General features: G+C 40.0%; 1 long non-coding RNA gene across 1 annotated transcript; it reads left to right on the top strand.

Moving 5' to 3' along the window:
* The first annotated feature begins 13,185 nt into the window (after positions 1–13,185).
* On the top strand, positions 13,186–14,227 carry LOC139436430 (uncharacterized). The gene is made up of 2 exons (XR_011645688.1): positions 13,186–13,297; positions 14,106–14,227. It is a non-coding gene; the product is annotated as an uncharacterized lncRNA (long non-coding RNA).
* Positions 14,228–14,450: the final 223 nt, after the last annotated feature.

A 14,450-nucleotide genomic window follows, 5' to 3' on the forward strand; every position in this document is an offset into this window, starting at 1 on the left:
AGTGGAAACAATTCCCTACACATTCAGCATCGAGAGGCAGTTTAGATACTCATGAGATCAGAAAGTTGGTAACACAAGAGACAGGGGATTTGCCAGCTTAATGCTGTTTAATATTAATGAAACTTGATATATTTCATTTTTCTGGTTTTCAGATATTCCCAGGCAGAATAACAGAGAAGAAAAAAATAAATTCATATTCACATTATATATTTAAATTATATCATCATAAATGTATTCATATTATGTAGATATATTATCTATTTCTAGATTTCTGAATATTTCTAGAGTAACTGAGAAGGTAGAACGGATGTGCTAAGTCAATTTGTATGAAATGGTTCACATGGGAAAATTCACGTAAGAATACACTGATACAGGTGTTATTCACATAAATACAAATTCTCAGTACGTGGTGCAGAAGGCTAAACTAGAGTTATGTGCCCAGTGCAATAAGCATTTAGGAGTGGGAGAAACTATAGCTGTCTAGAGTTTTCTGAGAAGACATCATGGTAGAGGTGAGTATTCAGTCGTGTTTTAAAGAATGTTTAGAATATTCAATACCCTTGCATGACATAGTTACTGGAGGTGGTGAGAAGTATCCAGTAACACTTAAGGACAAAAGAGGATACCAAACTCGGTGAATAATGACTGTGTCAAAGCTTCGATGGCTTACTCCTTGGGAAGATGATCACCTCTTATATATGAGAGCTGTTACCATCCTCCCTGCCTCATCTGGCACAAGCACGTGATAGCTACATTTAGAGCAGGAAACACTAGGTTATGTAACACAGTTTCTATTACAGTTAGCCTTTCGAATACTTAGATGATCAAGCATTACAGAAACGCATAGAAAATTGCATTAGGATTTCCGGTTTTGGCTCCAACGTGGCAGACAGAGCCGCTGGTTGTGCATATAGGGTGGCGTAGAAATAACCTAGGCCAGAGGGGCAGAGAACCTGGGTCCATGCTCCTAAGTGTGACCTGGAACTTAGATATTCAATGAGGGGGAAATCTGTGCCTCACAAGCTAGAATTGTCACCGAATTCACGAGGAGTTTTGAAAATGACCGATTCTCAAGACCTGGCCTCCAATATATGTATAGAGGAAGCCCTGAACATGGACACGTGTAAACATGCCCTAGGGGAGAGTTCTGCTTCCAATCAAGATGGCAGATAGTTGTTTCTTTGAAAAAAAATTCTAGAGGAAACATAAGAAACAATGGTTTTTAAGTCTTTGGACAGCAGACAACAAAGGGCAATAATCCCTAAGAGGGGAAGCAAATTGCCCCCAGAGACCTCGAGGAGAGAACGGGCTGCTGGTGGCAGGGCCCTGGCTAGCTGGCTGTGTCCATGTGTTGGGGGATGGACTCGGGGGGCCAAGGAGGCCAAGGTGGCTGGAGTTTACAGAGTCAAGAGCTGGAGAAGGGAGAGCCGCCCCGGGAGAGAACCCAGGAAGTCTGCAGTGATTCCGCCTCTAGGTTTTGGCTGGTACTTGTTAGCACATGTGCATGAGGAAGGCACACTGGGCAGAGATAAATGCAACACAGGTGCCTGATGAAAACTCCCAGCAAACGGGGAATAGAAGGGAACTTCCTCAATCTGATGAAGGCAACTATGAAAAACCTCTGGCTAATGTTATATTTATTGGTGAAAGACAGAATTATTTCCCTGAATATTAGGACCAAGACAAGGATGTGCGCTCTCACGACTTCCCTTCAACATTGTGCTAGAAGTTTTAGCCAGTGTAATCAGGCAAGAAAAGGAAATAAAAGCAACCAGTCTGGAAAGGAAGAAGTAAATCTGTCTTTACTTGCAAGTGGCCTCATTGTCTATGTAGAAAATTCAGTGGAATCTTCAAAAATTTTTAACCAGTAAATGAGTTTAGTGATAACAGGATCAACATACAAAAAAATCAATACATGCACATATTAGCAATGACCATTTGGAAATTAAACATACTAGCAATGGATGTTTGGAAAATTAAATTAAATGTCATTTATAATAGCATCAAAATATGAAATATCTAAGGATAAATCTGACAACAGATGTGTAAGAGATAAACATTGAAAATTACAAAATATTGCTGAGATATATTGAAGAGGACTGAGGTAAACGGAGAGATACCTACCTTGTTCCTGGATTGGAAGACTCAGTGTTGTTAAGATGTCAACTTCCCGAATTGATCTATAGATTCATTGCAATCCTAATCCAAATTCCAGCAGGTTTTTTTTTTAATTTTAAAAATTTTATTAAATTCAATTCAATCTAATAAAATAAAATAAATTAATTTTACATTTGATTTTTTTTTCCTTTTTTTTTATCCCCCACCTTGCAGCTTTTTGCATGCTGTCTGCTCTCTGTGTCCATTCACTGCACATTCTTCTGTGTCTGTATTTATTTATCTTTACTTCCCCTCCCCGTTTGGGGCTTGCTTCCTGTCTACTCTTTGTGTGTCCATTCCCTGCGAGCTCTTCTGTGTTCTCCCTTGTCTCCCTTCTTTTTTTTTTTTTTTTTGGTGTCACCTTGCTGCTTGCTGAGTCAGCTCTCCGTGGCACCTGCGGGTTGGGCATTGCTCTAGAGCATGTGGGCGAGGCTGCCTTCACAAGGAGGCCCTGGCACACAAACCCAGGGCCTCCCATATGGTAGATGGGAGCTCATCTGATTGAGCCACAGCTGCTTCCCTACATTTGATTTTAATTAATCCTAATTAATGGATTCTTTTTCATGTATTTTCACATGATTTTGTGACCTGTGGCATATTAATAATTGAAGGTCAGTTATGGCTGTATCTTGACAAATGCCAATCTTAATACAAAACCTGTTATCCTAAAAAAATCTCTAATAATAAGTTATGTATTTATTAGTTGATTTACTTCTCTGGACCCTAAACTTTTGGACCACATTGGATTTGTTAAATGATATAGCTGTCAAATGATATAGCTGGATATTTAGTTATCTGGTCTTGCATGTGGATGAGTAAATATAGAAATGGTAAGTGCAACTCATAGTCTAGTATAAGATGTGAACATAGAGAGAGAGAAATAGGACCACATCATGTTTAGTTGTGTATATGTAGAATTAGACTTCAGATTAAGAAGCGGTTTAAGTGAAGTATCTTAGACTATGCTTTAGAGCTCGAATATTTAATCCCTTCCATCTTTCTAGCCTCCCCACTCTGACTGGTATTATGGTAAAATTTAATTTTAATTAGTTAAAAGGATTTCTGTTTTCACATGGCTTCTTCTCCCTTTCTTTTCTTTCCTCTCTCTCTAGCCCTCAAGAAGAGTGGTCCCCTGGTGGAAGGGTGAGCCCCACTAGATGAGAAGAAAAACAATATTGTCCTTCTCATTCATTTTGAATGTTTTCATCTCATTGATTTTCTTTTTATTTTCTAATAATTAACTTTTTTTAAATTTTATTTCTTTAATGTTTCCTTCTCTTCTTGCTTACCTAGCATTTTTGTTGTTTAGGAATTTTGTTATACATGAGTCAGTTTTGTAGATGCCTCATGGTTTCTTTTGGGGTTTGTTTTTATGAGTATACAGGCTGTGAATTTAATTTTTTTCAAAGTGTAAAATCAATGGCTTTTAGTATAATCACATTATACTGTATTGTGCATTGATCATCACAAAAAAGTTTAGAGCAATTTCATTACTTCAAAAAGAAAAACTCCACACCTCTAAGCAGGCACTTCTCAATCCCACTCTCCTTCCCCAGCCCTGTTACCACTAATCTATTTCAACTTCATATATCGATTTATATTTACATTTTATATAAATGGAATCATACATTATGTAGTACTTTGTATCTGGCCTTTTTTACTTAGCATAATTTTTTTGACTGATATTAGCATCTTTTAACATTTAACATATATAACATTTGTTCAGTTTCAAATAAAAAGTCTTATATATGCATTTCACATGAGATTGTACTATGTTATACAGTCCCATGTTACATTTTTTAGCTTTCCTTTTATTAATATACATGACCTTAGACTTTCCCTTTCAGCTACTGTCATAACGATGTAATAGCACTTCTGATTACAAACATTATGTTGTACTTTCACCGTTCTTTTTTTTTCCACAGAAATCGACAAACTGATTCTAAAATTCATATGGGAACGCAAAGATCTAGAATAGTCAAAACAATTTTAGAAAAGAACAATATCAGAAGCTGACATTACTTGATAGACCTACTAAACTTGGCTAGTTCAAAATGTTAATCTGAGACAGACAATTAGCAATATCCTGAAATTATATTAAGTAATTTTTTCCCTAATTTGGAAATAACTGGTCTGGAGAGCTGATATATGTAAATTATTATTTTTGTTGCCAGATTATATACTGGAAGAAAGAATATATAACATAGAGTATGTTAGAGTAGGTACTGAAAAATTTGTTCTAAAGGATCTCAAGTGGAAACAACTACAAGTGAGACAGTGTAAGATTTACCGTCTTGACTTTATTCATTTTGAGGAATAGAGAATGTAACCATGTTTAAAAAGGGCAAAACACTACATAGCTCTGAGATGGTTAGTTTGTGAATGCATAGCTTTTGTAATGTATATTTAAAGTCCGCAAAGAATGGGGAAAATTACCATTCTGGGAACTGTACACAAAAGATGGGAGATGGATGAACAGTCTGGATGATTTATAGGGTGTGAAAACTTTTTGCTCACACCAGATCCTGTGCTTGGGTTGAACATTAATTTTGGGAAATAGCAAGCAGGAGAAAAGGAGGTAAAATCCAGGTATGTATTACACAATATTATTAGTAAACAAGATGTATATAGTACTTTCTACCAGCTCTGTAAACATTGGGTTTTAGTGATGACAGTGGAGAGTAAAAGAGAAACTAGCAAATGAAGAGCATGCAATACAAAGTATGGCACTTGTGCCAGAAATTTTATAATGTTAGTAAAAAATATACATATTTTAAAATCAGATCCCCCCCAAAGTAATGTTTCCTTTTAGAATGCAGGACATTGAAAACATTCCCTCCTGTAGGAATAACTAATTTGTTCTGTTTCCATTATTGCCTTGGTTACCTGGAAGCTCAAAACCAAATACAAAGCATGGTCCTAGCAATTCTAAAATATTTATCAATTTTATATCTAAGTCATCTTCCTTTTGATGGCAGTTTTCTGTTTCAATTAACTTTGCTATAAACTGCCTATTCCTTTTTGGGAAGAGGGAGGAAGGAAGAAAAGAACAGATACACAATGGAAACATCCAAGCTCTGCAACGCCTCCACAATTGTTTAATAAACCTGTATAAACTACTGAGGGAGATTCTAGAAACCTAAAATTAGCCTCATTATTTTGTAATTATCCAATATCTGTGTGTGTGTATGTCTGTCTTGTGTCTGTGTCTACTCTGATTTCATTGAGTCTTAATCTTTAGGGACTTTGAGTTGAAAGAAAATCCATCCTTTTTTTGGCCAAGGAAGATGAGGCGTTAGTTAATTAAATTCTTTGTAGGCGTCTTTCCCGATGCAGTAATACTAAATCCAGGGATAAGTTGTCTTGGCAACTGCTTTGGCTACTGTTACCAGCCTGCTTTTTAGGCGCGTGAATAAAGATGTTTGAGAATGTAAATCACCAGCTGAGGTCTAACAGATTTTTTTTCTCTCTCTTCCAAAGAAGCTGGACACTAATTGATAATACAGTGCATTTTCATTTATGTTTGAGTAATAAAGCAACATTCATAGCTCAGCCCTTGGATGATTACATATATTATTCATGCTTTCAAAATGTAATAAAGAAACATACTTAATATCAGTTTTCCAATTAAAGTTTATGACTGCGCTTGGTGATGGTTATAGTTTTTGGCAGAGATTTTTAATTTTCTTCAAATGCTTCCTTGGGAGTCACAAAAGAACTTCAAGTCTAAACATGTTTAGCTTGGAGGAGTGGGAGGAGCAGAAAACAACACACAGGCTCATGAAGACAACATTTATTTGCAAAAGTTAACTTCGGTGATGAATCCGGCAAAAATAAAAAGATAAAAATAATGCTTTTTAATTAGGAGTTTCTTATACCTTAAGAAATCCTTTCAGGATTTTAGAAATCCTTTCATGGTATGGTTTTCCTTCTCATAGAGAGAACATGGTATGGTATAAAAGCTTGGAGTTCTGAGTCCCAAAGACCTGGGTTCAAAGTGGGACTATTTCCTTTTTTTTCACTCTTACCTCCGTATCCTTGATTCTTATATGTTTCTTACAGTCAGTTAGCAGTCACCCTATCTATAAAATACATGGAGAGGGTCTATAACTTGGAACTTATGAAGATGGCAAAGGACATTTGTGAGAGACCGAAATAGGTTCCGGTAGTGTACATCTGGTTGGCCACCCCCACGGGACAGAGCATATGCTAATGCCAGTCTCCATTTAATGCCTACTGGTGAACTTTCTTGCCAAGGAAGATACATCTGGCTTGTATGTCTGAATCTTCTCCATGACCTCTCTTGCTCTTTTCCCATATATGCCAGTCTGCAACAAAATATGTGCTTCTTCATCTTTATACATCAAAGCCGAGAATGGCTGCAAGATACAACCGCTCTCTTTCTAGTCTCGTGTTCTCAGATCTTTTTTAAAGCTCATCATGTTGGAAGCATATGATATTTTAATATTGGCTTTCTAGGGCAGCATTGCCCAGTAGGACTTTCTGCAGGATGGAAATGTTCTGCATCTGTGCTGACCAACAAGGTAGCCAATTGCTACGTGAATATGACAAGCCACCTGAAGTTTGGCTTTTGTGCTGGAGGAGCTGAATTTTCCATTTTAATTAATTTAAATTTAAATTCAGGTAGCCCCATGTGGGTGGTGGCTGCCATATTGAACAACACTGCTCTAGAGGTTGGGTAGATAGAACGTGGGAGCCTGGCTCCCTCTCTTCCTTTCTTCCTATTTACTTCACCTCTTTGTTTCCATTTCAAGACTTTTCTCTATAAATGATTCACTAACTCAGTCAGAAAGAGGCTCCTACTGTCATTCTTCCAAGGAAATGTATTTGCTTTTTCATGCACTTCTTTTGGAAAAAATAAGAATTTCAGGTTCCAAAGAACCTGGTAAAGGGAACCCTGAGCTTAAGGAGTCTGTGGCTATCTGGTGATCCCCAACAACCTATAGGTGTGGCCCATTCTGTCAGTGTGGCACAGAAGGCCTAGGTCAGCTTCTCCTGTGTTGCTGACTTTGACATTTCCTGAAATGCTTTGGTAGCATCTTAATTAATTTAAATATAAATTTTAATGCCGATAACTTTCAGTGCTTTAAACCACCAGGCTCAGACTTCTCTAGTGTTTGCTCGTCCATCTCTAGTCCCTCCATTCCCATCTATTTTGTAGGAACAGGTGCCATCCATGTCACCATAGTTTCTTTAAATCTTGTGTTCATTAACTCCACGAACATCACGCTTCCTTCATTCTAGTAGTGCTGGAGGGAAACAAAAACAAACACAGTGGATACAGGAATCTGTAGTCTTAGATGGAAGACAAACTATTTCTTATGCAGCCCTGAAGAAGATTTCCTGGTTTCCACAGAAATGTTTCTGCTGTGGCTAGGGTCTAAAGTCGGGAGACATAGTTTTGGTAAGTCTTTGTCTCTCGATTTCTCAAGTCCCATCCTTCAGCCGTGCTTTCTAAGTGCGTGCCCTGTGAACACTGAAGCCCAGGCTTGTTCCTTTAAGAGTTGACTGTCTAGACGACAGGAGGTTCATTACCCGGTCAGGTGGGAGTCGAAGGTCAGAAGCCTTCTTGGTGGCTGAGTGCAGAGCTGCTTTCTAAGGCTGTTTTCCAGTAAGTAACTTCCTAAACTTGTGTCCCAAAGTTCAGTTTTGCCCACGATGAGGACTGTGCTGACCAAATCCCTCTTTGCTGCCTAAAATACCCTTTCATATGTTTTCCTGATGGCTTGTTTCCTGAACATTTACAAGGTCTTTGGCATCTAGAGTCATGGTATCAAAATAATTTGTAATCTGCTGATCAGCAATTTGATCAAATGACCTCAGTTCTTCTAAATAGGCATTTGAGGGAGCAGATATGGTTCCTGCCTCCCACGTGGGAGGTCCTGGGTTTGGTTCCCTATACTTCCTGAAAAAACAAAAAAGCAAAAACGAACAACAAGCAAAACAAATGAAACTACAGCAGCAACAAAACAACCCAGAGGAGCCAAAGCAGCTCAGTGCTTGGGTGCTGGCTTCCCACATGTGAGGTCCTGGGTTCAATCCCCGGCCCCAGTACCTAAAACAAAAGAAAAAAAGTATTCGAAGAAGATCATAGTGTAATTAAAGGAAACGTTTCTCCATTTATTCAATTAAATGGAGCTTCCTGGTAATTTTTGTTCTTCCTGTGCTAAGACCTCTCTCTATGTTACATTGTCTTTCACTTCAATAAGAATGGTGAGCAAGGATCTTTATTTTTACTTAGAGATGAGGAAACTGAGGCTTAGGAAGTTTATGTAAATTTTGCAAGATTTCACAGCTTACGAGTCATAGACTTAACACGCAAACCCAGGTCTACATGATTCCAAGTGAAAGCTCTATCCAGAAAAGAAGGCTGATGTGAAGTATATATAATTCATACTTCATATTTAGATTCTAGGTGCCTTTTCCAGTGAGTCCTATCTATTTATTATAGCAGATATGACAAGATGTGAAAAAATACAGCTATTGTTGTGAATGCCTGTGTCTTTGAAGAAAATGAATTTGAAATAGTAGTTTGAAAGTCCAATTTTTCATAACGTGAGTCTGTGTCCAAATCAGCTGTCATTATGAAATTTTTATATGTGTATGATTACATACATATGCATATATTTGTTTCCAATATACACACATATAAGTCCAATCTTGAAACTGGACTTCTGTTCCTAAATTTTTTATTTTAGGATGAAAGGAAATATAATCTTCTGAAGACATTTATTTAAAAAGTTGGTTCCAGGTTTGAGTTCAGCTAGCAGCTTGTGTGGGACTTCAGTGAAGACAGTTAACTGCTGGGTGCCTCGTTCTTTACACCTGTGAGGTGGAAGGACTATATATTACCATACTTTTTTCTCATGGAAGTGTGGGCAAAATGTAGAGTAAAGATTTACAAATGGGTTTGACATAACCAATACATTGTCCCGGAAATGAAGTCTGTTTTTTTATTGAGTACACTCTCCTCTCCTGACCTCTGTCACTTGCTCTTCAGCAGTGATAAATAAATCATCTGCTCCCGTAACCTCTGTATCATACCCAGTGTTAAGGTCTGCAGCATTCTAGTCCCCATGGAGAATCCAGGACCCCCTATTTCTTATTGAATACTCATTTTCCAGAAATATCGGAAAACATACCACCAGCCTTTGCATATAGCTTGGGAAAGAGAAAAACCTAAGGCAGTTTGACATAAGCCTGTTTTAAGGAAGCCACTACACATATTGCTGCAGAGTGGCCACGAGGTGGCAGCACTGAGAACATTAGGGCTCACACAAGTCCTGAAGCACTTGCTTTGGTGGCTCATCTTGTACTTACAGTCCAGTCACATTGAGATAATAGGGTCAAGTTTCTGCAAGGTGATAGCTGTCAAGAGGTCCATCAGCGAAGAGTCCAAGAAACCACTTCTTAGCGGTGTGTTCTAAAGAGCAGTAACAACATTGCTTTTCTACTTTAGAGTGCCATAGTTTTCAAATGCTTTATCTCATCTAAGAATCTAAAATCAATACTGGTTCAGGAAAAATAAGGGGGAAGTACCTTATCTATCTTCTCCATTCTTCAAGGTCATTGGTTTTCAACCTTGAAGATACAGAGAATATCCTGGAGAACTTTTAAATCATTCTCTTGGCAGGTTTCTGGAGATTGAGTTTTAAGAGCACCCAGGAGATTCTAAAGCACATTCAGGGTTGTGAAGCATCGTTTCAGGTCCTCTCAGTCTCATCATTCACCCACTCGCCATTTATTGAGGACTTCCTTATGTCAGTTTGAGCAAGCTGCTGGTGATGATATAAAACGAGAATCTCCAATTGCCCCCCAAAACCTTGCACATTCATTTAATTCAGTGGAAGTTGAGTCAGCAATCATTTATTAAACTCCTACTACACAACAGGCACAATGCTAGACACTACAGAGTTAAAGACGAAAGCAATTCCTGCTGTCAAGTGGGTAGTGTGTACGAAAAATTACCATATCAGGGAGAATAGGTATTACGTATATTCCACCTTTTGATCATATTTTAGAGTAGCACAAAGCATTTTCATCTGCCTATGGAATCTGAAGCTTATACAATAACTCCTGAGTCTGGCAAGTAGCTATCATGAGCTGAGATTCGGAGAGGAGGCTGACATGCTTTGCCCTTGAGAGGCAGGTTAGACCTCACAGCCACGTCTACCAACTCCAAGGTTGGTGTTCATTGCCCTGTGACACGCTGTGCTATGGGGCTCGGGAAAGAGTAGTTGATTTGGGCTGCAAGAGTAAAGGTATCCATCCCAGGTGGCTGTATTTATGCATTTTCTTGGGAATTTTATTTTCTGGAGAGTAGCTAGAGGACCATATCTGTCCACATAAGTCCTGAGACCTTCCTTTGTCCAATTCTTCTGCTCCTGTCTTCATGTTTATCTCTTTTTTAAATATGATCTCCTTTCTATTCTCTGAAAATTGCAGATCTCTAAAATTGCTCTGGATGTCTGTCCTTTTGACAAAACAACTGAAACTGTTTAGCTCCAGCAGCAGATCTGCTTGTCATACGCTTCTGTCAATCACAGAAAGTTTTAATTAGGGGACCGGAAATTAGTCCAAATGTATATAAAGAAGCCAGACAAGTCTCATTTTCAGAGATATCCATTCTGACAGCTAATAAAGTTATCAGCCAAACACCATCTGGATTGGGACTGGCACGGAAGATAGTTGGTGATGAACATGCTTTAGGAATTAACCTTATGACTGATTTGGATGGTTGCGTAGAGGGAGCCAGGTGAGGGCAAATACCCGCCTCACGTGCGGAAACGCAAGGACATGAGCATCCGTAAGGGCCAAGGAGTCTAAGAAGGTATTCTCGAGTTGCCGTTTTATGTTCCTATTGCAGCGAAGAATCCACTCCGTGGTTTATTCCCAGTTGCTCTGTGGCCTTTCTATTGTGTAGCCAATGAGACTCTGCCACTGAAAATCCTGCCGTGGGATTGTGGCATCATTTCTCCTTTCCCCAAAGACTCAGACCTTTTAGGATTGCCCAGATTTAGGTTTCATAGCCTAAGAAAAACATTAATAAATTGGAGTACATCCAGCAGAATACGAATGTGTTCGATGCGAGATCTAAGCACCATTTTAAAGAGAAAGAGTTGAGGAACTATAACGTTCTAAGCCAAAGAGAGCCTCAGAGATGTGGATGGAAGGCAAGAGGAAGTCTCTCAATATGCAAAGGCCTATTTGTGGAAGTGGGATTACATTTGTTCAGTCCATTTTCAGCAGAAGGGCAATGAGCGGGGGTGGGAGCTACGTGGCTGCTGATTTCACCTTGACCTGTGTATGGATGAACATTGCCAGTGCTCAGCAGCAGAAGCAGTTGCTTTACAAACTCCCTATTTTTAGAGATGCCCAAGAACACCATGTCAGGAATGTTGAAGTAGGAATTCCTGCACTGGGTAGGAAGTTGGATTTAATGAACTTTCCTGAGAATTTTCAACAATTCTGGACATCTGGCTAAAGAAAGTCCCCTCCAATCTCCATGTCTCTAATTACGCTTATCACACTTTTTATGTCATTGAATCTACCCTCTCAGGTGGAGGCAAATGTTGATTGATGTTAGAAATTAGCATGATGGGAAGGGGACAGGTAGTCCTTTATCCACACTTGTAGGTACGTAACACATTCAACTCGTAACTGTTACATGAACATATGAATAACTTTTTATTTTTCTAATGGCAAACACACTCTGTGTCAAAGGGGGCTAAAAGTCCCATACAACCCAGCTCCAGCCTCCCTTTCTACCTTATGTCCACCTTGTCCTCTCAGACTTTACACTTGAGAATTTTGTGAATATGTTACACTGAGAATTTTGTGACTGTTCTTTATTGTGACCCTGGCCTGGCTTAGGCTGTTTCCATGTTGGGGAAATACTCCCTCAGGTCCTCTGCAGGCACCTCTGCCCTCCTCACCCGTCAGTCTCTTGCTCCTTTGTCATCTCAGACATCACCTCCCATTGGAAGTCATCCCTGATTCCCAAGGCTATGTTGTCACCACTCCTCTGCCAGCATATCCCCTCCTATATCACACTCCTCTTTCAACTCCTCTCTTTCACGCTCCTGGCAGACATTACTAATCAATAATGGCAACTTTTTATATATTTTTTTTGCCGTGCCTAGATTCACCTTTATAATTTTTACATCACTCCAGGCAGCCACTACCGATTAACCAGAGTTGGCAATTCAGATGGAGCCCACTCTTCAGCTCCAATTTGGGGCACGCCTCACTCATGACCTTTCCTCTATTATATTGAAATAGCTGATGAACTTGCTTTTTTGCACCAAGTTGCAATTGCCATTAGGAGAATTGCTATGACCTTTGTTTTTATATTCCCATTACCATGCGTAGTGCTTGAAATTGGTCATCACGTAAGAGCTTCCTGCTAAGGAAGCAGACTGGGGGACTTGGCTGGGAGAAGGTTGGAAGGAAAGAAGGGAGCTCTCAAACTCTTTCAAGGTCCACTTTCAGTGCATGTGTCTGTCGATGACTGAGGGGCTATGGGAATGAGAGTGTGGGCACCATGGCCTCTGCCCTCCTAGAAGGTGGGCTGAAAACTACTCAATGCTCTTGGAGTTGCCGCTAACCCTTTCATCAGGGTTTGGGTGCTCTTCTGGCAGGAAGGGTACCGCTTCCCTGTGGAGTATTTCTTGTTCTTTTAAAACAGCTCCTCAGCATTGAAGGCATCTGAGGGCATCTTTCTATACCTGCCAGCTCTCAGCACCCTGGCACTGAGGCCACCTCCTTCCAGTCAAAGGGCCCAATCACCCACGATAGGTCCTATCCATCCCCATTTCAGCCACCCCTTCCCTATTTTCTGCCAGAAGCTCTCAGTTCAGATCTGGTCCATTTTTCATTTCTCTTGGCCCTAGCCGGATGTCCACTCTCGATCAGCTCCTTAAAGGTCACACTTCTTTCTTTCTCTACACAAGAAGCTTGCTTTCCAGGAGCTCTTCCTCACCAGCTTTTGCTTCTGATCTCCAGGACTGCAAGGAACCTTACTATAGAGCAGAGCCCAGGATCTGGTTCCACAGGCATTGGAGACAGACAGACTGGACAGACAGAACCGATTCTGCCATTTGCAACTCATGTGATCTTGGTAAGATGCTAAACAGCACTGAGTCTCAATGTTCTCATCCATGAAATGAGATGAAGCAGATTATACCTGCTTCATGTAACTTGGGGAGACATCAGTGAGATAATTCCCACCGTACCCATAGCAGACCCTGTCTTACAAACGGGGTTTACAAAAAAAATTTTTTTGAGTGAATTATGAAATGCCGGAAGAAGTCCAAGGACAATTCTGAGCATAAAGATGAGGATGGGATGAATTCATTTTAACTGGAGGAAATTGTGGGAAGCCTTATGGGGCAGGCCTTGGTGGAGGAAGTAGCAGGGAGGATCACTGTAAGGAGAAGAAATCCTGTGCACCTGCCAGTCTCAGAGGTGGAGAGGCAGGACAAGGTTCTAGATGGACAAGTGGGCAGGACTTGAGGTACGGGGAGGGGCATGTGGTGGGAAGGAAGGCTCGGGTGAAAAGCAGGGACCACGCTCAGAGTGGCGATGAAGGGCGAGCTGAGGGCTTTGGACTTGATTGTCCTTGGGTGTCTGGGAAGCAGAGAAGGGACACCAAGGAGGGCTGTTTTTCAAGCCTAGCAGCTGTCAGCAGATGCTTCCCATCTGTAAAGGTGCATAAGGACAGGCTGTCAAGAACTTTGAAGTGAGAATTTAGATGAAAGGAACTCTAACATGGGTTAGGCAGTTGGATAAAATATGTTTTCCCGAGACTTTGTAAAACTGCCAAATAGTTCTTTCATTCACTCAACATTCCCAGATGTCCTAAAAATGAATAGTCTCCCCAGTTCCCATGTATCTAATTATCCTCATCACGTTTTCTATGCCAACAGACATTATTTTCTTAGCTGATGCATTGAACTCCCATTCCAGAGGACCCTGCCTACTATAGGGTAGGTGTGCAAAAAATATTTCTTGAGTGAAAGTCAAATAAATTTTGTGAATTTGATGTCTCAAACATGGACCGAGTCCCTTCTATGTGCTAGACTTGCCTACCTGGAATCACTATCAATAGCTAATGTTTATGACTCTCTTGCTATTGGCCAGGCTCCAGGCTAATTACCTTTTATGTGCTGTCCCATTCCACCCCTAGAACAACCCTATAACAAAAAGATCAAACATACTCTTGCCAGTGAGGAAACTGCCGAATTAAGAAGCTAAATAGGCTTCCCAAGGTT

Source organism: Dasypus novemcinctus, chromosome 14 (genome assembly GCF_030445035.2).
Source record: "Dasypus novemcinctus isolate mDasNov1 chromosome 14, mDasNov1.1.hap2, whole genome shotgun sequence".
Taxonomy (NCBI): domain Eukaryota; kingdom Metazoa; phylum Chordata; class Mammalia; order Cingulata; family Dasypodidae; genus Dasypus; species Dasypus novemcinctus.